At 36.0% G+C, this 12,245-nt stretch overlaps 1 pseudogene; it reads right to left on the reverse strand.

Annotated features, from left to right (window-relative positions):
- Positions 1-960: 960 nt before the first annotated feature.
- LOC135598251 (calmodulin-binding protein 60 D-like) lies at positions 961-12,072 on the reverse strand (annotated as a pseudogene).
- Between the last annotated feature and the right edge of the window lie 173 nt (positions 12,073-12,245).

Consider the following 12,245-nt stretch of genomic DNA (forward strand, 5'->3'; position numbering starts at 1 on the left):
GTCACCACTTTCTGCAAAATAAATAAATAAATACATGATTGATATAAACAAAAAAGAACTCAATACTACTGTTGAGGTTGGTCTTTGATTATAAAACACTGGAAGGACAGTTAAATAGCAGATTTGGTGTACTCAAGTTTGAGTGATTAGTTTCTCTTCCGGATTGTGTTGTATAATTGTTAGCTGAAAACAGATAGCAGCAAAGATTTTGTGACGATAAATACAAGTCAAACATGGAAAGAAAATGAAATTCTTGTAGTATTAGTTATGATTTGGTATGAATTAACCAGATTGTTACAGTTGATGGCATTAAACAATTATTTAATAGCTTCAACAGTAACATTATTCGGAACACTGCATAGTCGATCACTTTGAACAATTATCCGATATTCCAACATAGTATACATGCTTGCCACGATTTGTAACCCATTGTTGTTATTATTTTTAAGCATGACTTAACCTTTTAGTATGCAGAATTTGCATAATGGGTAAGAGATAGTAAAGGACCAAATAATACTATCTAAACAAAAATGAAAATAGATGCTTTTGGTGCTTTGGAGTTCAATCCTCGAACTAGTGAACATGCTGAGAAAATATTTGACTTGTTTCAACAGACATGATTATTTTCTTACAAGTCATACCGGCTTCTAATTGAGTAGTTCTGTTTCATCCATCCGCATATTTTTTTATTAGCTTCTCTGAAGGCTTAGATAGTAGGTCATCAATCCCTCCATATTTGTTCTGTGCCTCACGCACGTATCATGCTACTCTATATGATTGCATAGTGTTTTAAAGGTTTTGGTTGACATAGCCATGTAGAACAAGCATTTTCTTGCAAAGTCCTACCACTTACCACTATCTACGACAAAAATACAAGAATTTTAGATGGATATCTGCAACATATTCCAATTTCCTATTATAAGCTTCGTTCAACCTAAGCACATGAATATACTGAAGTAACTCGGAGGAAAAGAAAAACTATAGAACATGGCGGTCAGCTTGCAAAGATTAAGTTACTTTTGCCTAATCTGATGTTCTTTCGGTGATTGTGACAACTATAGAGAAAGCAAATCAGGAAAAGGTGAACGAGGAAAGAATCAGCATATACGAACACAAGTTCTAAAAGATTTACCTTCTCATCATTGGTGAAATGGTAACTCTCATCAATAGACTGTCAACAAAACCCATATCAGCCAATAAGAATTTAGAGGCATCTGGACATTCTAAAGTATGAATTTTTGAAAGAGAGAATGCTTACTGAAATGTTCTTCAGGAGCTCAAAAGTGACATCTTGTGCTCGATATGCTTTTGGATGCCACTTTCCTTCAGACCAATCAACATGTATTACGGACCAATTGGCAATTCCAATAGGATCCACCATCTGCAGGATGTCGAAATGTCCTGTCTGGTTATTGATACTATTAAATTCCCAGATAAGCTATTACTCAGGAAAGCCAAAATGCAAAATGATCTAATGTACTTACATTCAATAGAGTTGGAAGATAGTGTTCATCAGCATAGCAGTTGCGACTATCAAAACCTGGCTGAGGTCAAGAAGATAGTGTTCATCAGCATAGCAGTTGCGATAGTGTTCATCAGCATAGCAGTTCCAAGAACCTACATTGTGAAGTAAATTAGATCCACAAACAGTGGAGGTAATAAGAGACTCATTACAGCAAACAAGAAAACCAAAAACTTACCTTGCGGAGTTTCTGGGGATCCCTAACAACAAGTCTGAGAAAGTCTTCAACTGTAAAGAGTCCATATTTATTCAACCTCTTGTGGAATGAACCATCCTTACCAATCTTTTCCAATCTCCAGACTTCATCTTTCAATTTAGGTGGATAGTGTTTCTTGTACACTATAAACATCAGAAAGAAAACTTAGGTAAATGGAGAAAAAGAAACCAAAGATAGTGCAAAGCTGACCTACATTCCCCTCTGTGGTCCTTTCAGTGAAAGCTTCTGTTTTCGCTTCACGGACTCGAATACCATCACAAAAACCTGAAGCAATCTTCAGTCCAAGCCTAAATTTCCTACTCCGTATCCAACTAGAATTGTCTGGAAATGTGAGCTCTCCAAGGGTTCCTACACCTTCTTTCCATGAGACGTATAAGTCTCCAATCAAAAGAGGCCTTTTTCCTTTGCGTTCTTTCACTACATGACTGTCAAACTCTTCTTCTGTCCAATCATCATTGTCTTCATTGCTAAAATCACCCTCCAGGACTACAACTTCTAGTTTTGCAGATGACTCGGGTCCTGATGTGACAACATGGCCAGTGTTTGCATCAATCAACACAACATGAATTTCAGCTCCCTGTTCAATGGGATAAGGATAGTCTTGTCCGGAAATGAAGCTGGAGATTTCTTCCATCAGGACCTTCAATTTGCTTCGGTGAAGACCTGCATTTCTTAAATTCAGAAGGATCCTAAAAGAGTATTACATAAGTAGAAATTATTCATGTAAAGAATTTTCATAGTTGGTTAAACCATAATTTCCCACCAACTGTGAACACTGAGGGAAACTTGATAAATTGGAGAACAAGAAGATTGAAGCAAAACAACAAGCAATAATGCTAGTCTTTATTCATAAAGCACCTAATCCAGGAATCGAAACAAGCATAAATAGTCAAAGATGCATATTAGGCATAGGATAACTCATATGTCCAAGTGGCAGGGCTGAGTTGCAGTACCAATTCTGAAATTTGATGATTCCAAGAATACCCTTAAAACTATTAAATCTGGAAAATTACCAAATCTACCCGTCAGAGAAATGATGCTGCAACAATGAACTTCTCATAGGCTAGAAGATGAATTGGTGAACTTCTTATAGGCTAGATGATGAATCAGTTCTTTACTATCGGTAGATAAAAATGAAGCTAATATTTCTTCAAACAATAAGCAACAAACTGAAGGAAATAATCTTTCTTAGATGCGCACATCAATTACTGGGAAACATCACAACTAACAAGCAAAGACTAACAAGATGGGCTGAAATTGAATAGCTTGAATATGATAAAGCAAGTCTTAAAGTTAGGTTTGTGCGGAGTTCTATTAATTCTTGTTTGAGTTAATTAGATTAATTGGCCTATTCTCAATTTCCAAGGCAATATAATCACTACTTTAGAACATCTTCACAAAGCTAGATATTATTAGACATGAGCTTATTTAGTTGTATTCCACTTATGAAATTTTTGTAATTGATTGGGTACTTTCTGATTATGATCTTTATCCGATTTGGTCAACTACCTTTATTACCTACTTATATCCCTAAGGACTCCTATCTTTTATAGGAACAGTATGCGGTTAGACTTAAAACAGAAAGATGTGCAGCAAAGGTCATTCTTACAGAATGCATTTTCATCAAACAAATTTGGTAACCCAGTCATAACTTCCTCTTTGTTCTCATGTTTCACTTCTTTCGTCATACTCCATTATTTCTGCTGTAACAGAAAAGTTTGTTCCTGTTTTCTTATAACTTATTACCTTGCAGACTTTTGCTTCATATTGCTGTTTGTGATGTAATGCACTCTTCACTTACTATAGTCTCCCCAAAGCAATCCGATAGTGACAGTGGCACACAAAACAAAATCTAAAAGTCCAAGATTAAAAAGACAGCTTACTTGGTCACAAAGGGATGAAGAAACAGTGCCGCTTGTATAATCATAAAGATTGTATGAAAATCATAATCATAGTGTATGCAGCTTTTTTTGCTAGACTTTATGCAGCTTTTTTTGCTAAACCAAGCAAATGTTAATAATTTTGTTTTCCTTTTAATATAAGATACATAAAATTCTCGGTAGGAAAATAACATCAGGATAGGTTTTGAGACAATTCTGTTAAAGACTATTGAACACTACCTTTCAAAACCCAATAGATACATTTGCACCATTTATCTCATTGAGGCCTGTCAACAACTTAATGTTATTGCCTCTATTGCAATAATTAGGTTAAATATGTTGCCCCTCCCTAGCCTCCATATAAGCATGAGACTCATGCCTATATATGTCTATAGTAGCTTCTGAAAAATAGACTACAATCAGAATGGCCATAAATTAAAATTCTAGCAATCAGACTCTAGGACAACAATTTAAAAATCATAATATACAGCTGTTATCTGTCTCAACCATCCTTCATTTCATTAAATTTAAACACTTGTTGTGCAGCCTGTAACAAGTTCACAAGAAACTTGACATGCTTTCAGATATTTTACCGGAAAGATTGTATCAGAAAGCATGGCAACATAACTATTTGGTTATAACATCTTAGTCACTTATAATTCCATGCAGAGGAAAAAAAATCCAAAATAAGTTCATTCTCAAAGAATCCATCTGATTCATGATGTATGATGTCATAATATGTCTTACCTTCCACCAATTTTTGGAGGACTTAGCTTTGCTAAGGCTCGTTCAACTTCTTCACTGACCTAATGAAGCACCATACAGCATCAGATTGTCAAGAAGAAACATCAGATATTGCTAATAAATAGGGTCCATTCAGAATATAGAACTTCGAGACCAAAAAATTGAAAGTTCATAGAAGGTGAGTTATCAATGTCATAGAAAAAGATCGAGAATAATTTTTACGGGCCATGTTTCAACATCCAACAGAATGAGAAAACAACACAATTACGGAATAAAGAAATGAAGTTTTACAAATCACAACATATATCCAAAGCAATCAGACAAAAAGAAAGAGATACTTTACACTAACTTAAGAATAAAAGGATTCAAACAATCTTAAGCATTAATTATCTGACCAAAGTATAGATAGATTTACAAAGTAGCCGAATGCAATTTTTAGAGACTGAAAACCACTCATAGAGAAGACTTAGCATCCCAATGAATAGGAAAGGACTCAGGTTGTCTGGTTGTCAGTCACCAACAAGAGGCAATCGCTTTTGCAGATCTCTTTCTCTCTATAGAATCTCAAGATGAGAGAAATATCTGCTACATGAGCAATTTAACTATAGTATATTACACATGTAATTTAGAGGTGTCACTCAAATTCTTCCAAACAAACATCATTTACATAGAAAGTCAACACGACATGCCTTAACTTTAAATACTAATCAAGATTAAAAAAATAGAGCTTATCTTCTTTTATTATTTGATTGAATAAGTTCCTTGTGTACACAAACAAACTAGTTAAAAAATGTATTATCTCAAATAAAGGTGTCAAAGATGTATTTATACAATAATCAGATGTCGCACTGGAAAATCAAAGTGAGAAATGATAACATGGGCATGTTGTGGATTCTTCAAGTGCAAATTCTTTAATGAAATTAAGTAACTTCAATTGGCAGATCATAGAAAGCTGGAAAATGATTTTAAGAAAACTCTGGTGTGGAATAAGTTTTAAGCTCTCTTACAACTCTTCAGAGAATGGGCTCCAATGATGAGCAAATTTTCTGCAGACTGTCCATTTTCAAAGCTTCAACAATCACACTGCAAAGAGTACAAAATACTGAATGGTGACACAAAACAACTAGATAAATTAAGAACTTCTTTCCAAAGATGTTGCTAGATTGGCAAAAATACAAGTGTCAAGCAAGGATTTGAAGAAAGAAGATACTTTTGCTTCAAATAAATCCTAGAGTAGAATACCATCTCGCATGAAATATATAGTTATTACTTATTAGCACTTTAAAAGATTACCAATGAAAGAAAATATTGCGACCATCTTTCCCCTCTCCTGATTCTCAACATCCTTCACGCTTTTAATTTCTTAACTCTTAAGCATTTGTTTGTATTGAAACCCAAGAATAATTGTTCACATTAACATCATTGTTAAGTAACCCAAGGATTGTTGTCTCGTATGACCACCGGTATCGGTCCCTAGCCAGACCGATATGTACTAGTTGGTATGTGTATCGACATGTTGTACACTAGTATGTACCGAAGACTCAAAGAGAAAAAAGAAGGAGATGAGAAAGGCACAGATGGCAGTGGAGAAAGAGGAGGAAGTTGAAGTAGGTAGGAAGAAAAGGAGGTGATGGAGGAAGAGGAGGAAGATAAAAGGATAAGAGAAGGAGAAAGGAGGAAGAGAAAGGAAGAAGATGAGATGGTGGAGGAAGAGGAAGGGAAACAAGAAAGACGTGGAGAAAGTGGCGAAGGAAGCAGTGATTTAAAAAGGCGCTTGGGCGCTCGCCTAGGTGCTCGGGCGAGGCGAGGCAAGGCCCGAGCACCTCGCTTCACTTCCAGGCGGCGCGCTTCAAAGAGGTGCTGCTTGGGTGCTCGCCCGAGCCTAGGCGCTGGACGCTTTGGGCAAGCGCCTGGGTTAAACCAGGCGACCGAACCAGGATTTTAGGTCTGGTTCGGTCTTGGTGCTTTAGTTGGTTCAATCGAACCAACTAAAACCGATATCAGTTGTCGCTACCCAACCCTAACCCTGCTCGTTGCCGCTCCCGCTCCCGCTGCTCGCCGCTGTCGCCGCTCCTGCTGCTCGTCGCTCCTACTCCCACTCCCGCTCCTGTTGCTCACCGCTGCTCGCTGCCGCTGTCGCCACTGCCGATTCCTCTTTTCTCAGTCAGCACCCCCTTACACTCCTCTTCCTTCTTCTCCTTCTGTATACTGTTAACAGTATACTGTATACTGTTAATAATAGAGTAATAATAGTATTTGTATTTATTAGATTAATAATATATTATTTTGATTTTAATACTATTAATTTTTATTTATTTGAAATTATTGTTAGGTTTCAAGATAAATGGCAAGTATACAGAGCAACTCAATAGAGTCTCCAATAACATCAAAAAAAGATCCTGCATGGAGTTATAATTATCTGAAGGATCCGAAAGATCCTAATGCAGTGACTTGCATATTCTGCGATAAGACTACTAGAGGTGATATTTTTCGTGTAAAACAACACCTAGTAGGAAATTTCAAGAATGCAGTAGCTTGCAAAAAGTGTCCACCTGAGGTAAAAGAAGAGTTGCTGAGTTATATGAATGAAAAGAAGACACAAAAGAATGAATCTTATGAGAATTTACCAGAAGACAATGTTGAACATCTCAGAGACGAAGAAGAAGAATATTTTATGAGTATTAACTCAAGTGGAAAAAAAGTATACGACAAAAGAGGAAAAGAAGTTATGAGTACTAAAAAGGGTAAAAAAGGACCGATGGATCTATATATGTTTCAAGGATCCCAGAAACAACAAGGGCAAGCAGGAGGCTCAAAATTTAGACAAACAAATATAAGTGATGCTTGTGATAAAAAATAAGAGGAAGAACAATTCAGCACATTGCTCGCTTCTTTTATCAGGCTGGTCTTCCCCTTATTACAACTCGTTTAGACAGTTTTAAGGATATGATTGAAGCTATTGGAAGATATAGTGCAGGATTAAAACCTCCAAGTTAATATTATGAGATGCGAGTTCCATTGTTGCAAAAAGAGTTGAATTATACAAATGACTTACTAAAGGGTCATAAAGAATCATGGGCAACACATTGTTGCTCTATTATGTCAGATATTTGGATTGACAGGAGGCGCAGGAGTATAATTAATTTTATGGTTAATTGTTCTTTAGGGACTATGTTTGTAAAGTCAATAGATGCTTCATCTTTTGTAAACTCTGGAGACAAGATATATGATTTACTTGACAACTTCGTGAAAGAAATTAGAGAACAAAATGTCGTTCAAATCATAATCGACAATGGAAACAACTATGTATTAGCTGGTAATATTAATCTTTTAAATTTTTTAATTATTTTATCTTCAATTAAATGTGTTAAAATCTTAAGTCTTATCATTTTTGTTATCATTTGTTTCAAGTAAATTGCTTGAAACAAAAAGATAACACTTATATTAGACTTCATGTGCAGCACATTGTATTAATTTAATGTTTGAGGATATTGGAAAGATCTTAGACATCAAGAAAACCCTAGAAAGGGCAATTTTTGTTGTTGGATTTTTTTATAATCATATTGGGGCTTTGAATATGATGAGAGAATTTATAGGGAATAAAGAATTAGTGAGATATGGTGTCACCCGATTTGCTACTTCATTCTTGACATTACAGAGCGTGCATCGTCAAAAACATAATCTGAGAAACATGTTTACCTCTGAGAAATGGGTGACAAGCAAATGGGCAAAAGAAGCAAAAGGCAAGAGGGCTACTGATATCATCTTAATGCCATCCTTTTGGAATCATGTAGTTTATACATTAAAGGTAATGAGCCCTTTTGTTCGAGTCATTCGGTTGGTGGATAATGAAAATAAGCCTGTAATGGGATATATTTATAAGGCTATGGATAGAGCAAAGGAGACGATTAAAAGGTTTTTTAATGAAAATGAAGAAAAATATGAAAAAAATTTTACAATCATTGATGAAAGATGGAATTGTCAATTTCATCGTCCCTTACATGCAGCAGGATATTATTTGAACCCTGAATTCTTTTATAAAATTAAATCTGTTGGGTTTGATGCATAAGTTTTGGATCGGTTATATCAGTGCGTTGCAAGATTAGTTCCCAGCCTTGAGGTTCAAGATAAGATTATTCGTGAATTATCTTTATATAAAAATACCGAAGGTCTTTTTGGAATTCCAATGGCCGTTCGATCCAGGACAACTACGTCTCCAAGTATTAATAATTTGATATAATTAATTTCATATATATTATGTTACTATGTTATTGCTAATAATAACATAAATTTTGTAGCTGAATGGTGGAGTCTATTTGGAAACTTCACTCCGAACTTACAGCAATTTGCTATCAAAGTACTTAGTTTGACATGTAGTGCTTCGGGTTGTGAGCGAAACTAGTGTGTCTTTGAGCATGTAAGGATCACTAAATATTTTTATTTTAATTAATTAATTTATTTAGATAGATATATTAATATATTTTTAAATTATATGACATGACAGATTCACTCGAAGAGAATAAATCGGTTGGAACATCAACGATTGCACGATCTTTTTTACATAAAGTATAATTAAGCTTTGAAGGCTCATCATGATTTGTAAAATAGAATCGATTCAATCTCATCGTAAGATATTGATGATTCAAATGAGTGGTTGGTAGGAGAAATGGGTGCTAACTTGCAAGATGCCGAAGACGAGCTTAGATTTGAAGATGATAGATTGACATAAGGAGATGTGGCAAGAGCTTCAGGTGCAGGAGAATTACAAACATATATAAGACAGATGACAAAGAGAAAAATGAGTGCAAAAGCATCAAGCTCGGCTCCTGCTGTTATTGAAGACATAGAGAATTAAACATATTTTGATGAAGAGGAAGAAGTCGAAGGACAAGAGGAAAAAGACGAATTTAATTAAAATGATTTGTGTGAAAATGACGATAATATTGATTATGTTGAATGACTTTGATGTAAAATTTTATTATTTTGAATGTTAAAACTTTTTGTTAATGTGACATTGTGATTTTGTATATTAGATTTTCTTAATTTAATAGCATATTTTTATTTAAAATTTTAAATAATTATATTTATTAATTATATTATATATTTTTATATTTTAGCCCTCGCTTCGCTCGCCTAGCGCCTCGGGCGTTTTTGGACCTTGGCGCCTAGCGCTTTTTAAATCACCGGAAGGAAGATGAAAGCAAAGAGGAGGAAGCATACCCAGAATTAGTGGCACATGGTGCGCACTATGAGCAGCATGTGCGCGACGACAACTGATAGCAGGCAGCTCGTGGGCAAAGAGGGCTCGCATTCTAAACCATTTAATAAATAATTTTTTTTTTAATAAGTTAGATCAAAACACCCAAAACAGGGGGGGTCCGCGTATCTATTCAGAGACTGCTAAACACCGCCCATCTCATACCGGTCTAAACAAAACAACATCCCATAAATTAACCCACAAGAAATCTTACAGTCCATTCTGCTAGTTTTTGACATTCTACATCTTTCTTTGATATCAATGTAACTAAAGTCATGCATATCATGAGTACAAACCAAAACTCTTTCTACTGATGGGGTATACACCCAGTCTCATGGAAAATGAGGGCTAATTAGATACAATTTCAGAAATGGTAATTTATCATGAGATCTTACTACTGCTATATGAATATGTAGATTCCAAATATCCAAGAACAGAACCAGGTAGCATGCTTGCATTGTTAAACTCCTAACTTTATAGGAATATCAGTTTTAGATTTACCTCATGATGTTTTCATGTAACCAAAAATCCTTTCCCCGTAACAAAATAAAGTTCCACAGGATATTAATGTTAAATGTGCTACTTGTCCTATGCAGAAATTTGGTCAAAATGGTTTAGCGCTATCAAGACAAACATTTCGACACAATTAAATCAATATTTGAACTACATTATACCTACAAAAACACTATAATCCAACTATTTAGGGTCAATTATGTGAATTATTTCCCATCATTGACGTCTGAGTATAATCATCAAACAATAAGGTAAAAGCTTAATTGGTTCAGAAACATTCAATCAGATCTTCGTCATGTGACAAATCCAAAATATTAAATGTGTAAATATAATAAATTCAAATAATTATAATACAATCCACATAATTGAGGTGAGAGGAAAGAAACATGCAAAAAAAGCAAAAAAGATAAAGATAAAAACGATCTTTAAGCTCCGACTTAGGGGCATCAAAGTCACCTGGAAATAGTCTTTGCTTGAAGTGTGAGCAATTGTACCTAAAGGCAGAATGAATCTAGTGAATTAAGAGAGACGAAAACTACTGAACAACATAGATCAATAAAGAGAGACCAAAACACTTGTGTAAAGATTTGCCAAATAACCAAAGGGAATAAGGCCGGCAAAAGCAAAGACTAGTGGTCTAAAACTCAATGGAATTAGCACGACCTACAAGTTTCAACAAGAATAAACTGATTTATCTTTTTGATGTCTAAAACTTGCTCAATATCAGACATGATATGGTTTAGACAACAATATCTTGAAGGTTAGTGGTCCACAGTGGCAATAACAAATACCTGAGACCACTTGCTCATGCGGCAATTAAACATTCCGAGAAAAACTGCGAGTGAATTAGTGATCCTTCTTTATGCTTTAGCCAAAACACAAAAGATCAATAGTTCAACTTAGTCAGCATGAATCCTGACCCTTTCTGGAAATGTCATGTGCCAACACAGTGAATCAATGTATATTTTGTCCCATTTCAATTTCCATTTGTGACAAGTTGAAGTCCCACCTACTGAATTGCCATTCTAGTTTATCTTTTGTATTTCCTGAAAAAGACATGTTCCAACATGAAACAATTTAGCATATACTTTTGATTTCAAACTAATTACATATTACCTCCCATAGTTAGCTACCTTTAGAATCTCAGTCCTTACACTTTAGAAATTTAAATTGGCATCCCTATAGTTACGAAAGTGAAACATCTAAGTCAATTTACCCATACACCATTAATTTTACCGATATAAACATAAAAATAAAGAGCAAAAATGTACTCTTAATGTTCCAATTGGTCATGGCAAACAACGTCAGTGGTGGCAAACGGCAACGCCGCGGGTGACTATTGTGGATGAGGAGAACGATGATGAAAGATAAGGGTCGCTATACATCTACATCGACGTCGACGCAGTTGCCGAGCGAGGAAAGGGTCACCGATGCAGATGTAAGGTGACGCTACTCGGCATATGCATCGATGGCCCTTTTGCTCGGCAACTACGTCGCGCCGACGTAGATGCAAAGTGGCATCACTCAGCATCTGCATCGACGACCCTTGCAGATGCAAAGTGATGTCGCTAGGCAACTACATCAATGTCGACGTAAATGTAAAGCAACGTCACTCGGCAACTGCATCGACGTCGACGCAAATACAGAGCGACGTCACTCGGCAACTACGTCGGTCGCTCTGCATTTGCGTCGACGCCTACGCAGATGCAGAGCGACACCGCTTTGCATCTACGTCAACGCTGATGCAATTGCCAAGCGACGAAAGAGCCACCAATGCAGATGCTGAGCAGCCCTTTAGCCACTCGACAATGCCAACGACGCCGATGCCGACGCCGATGCAGAGGCACTCTTACCTCTCACTGCTACTCTCCTCATCCACAATAGTCACTCGCAACCCCCAACAATGCCACCATCCGCCACCACCGACGTCATCCACCATCGTCAACTAGAATGCTAAAATTACCTTTTTGTCTTTTGTTTTTGTATTTCTGTCGATAAAACAAACAACGTTATGGTAAATAGACCTAAATGTTTATTTTCGTAATTATAAGGATGCCAATGAAACTTTTTAAAGCATAAGGACCGAGATGCTAAAGGTAGTTAAATACAAGG

This window comes from Musa acuminata, chromosome BXJ2-1, assembly GCF_036884655.1.
Source record: "Musa acuminata AAA Group cultivar baxijiao chromosome BXJ2-1, Cavendish_Baxijiao_AAA, whole genome shotgun sequence".
NCBI classification, from domain to species: Eukaryota; Viridiplantae; Streptophyta; class Magnoliopsida; order Zingiberales; family Musaceae; genus Musa; species Musa acuminata.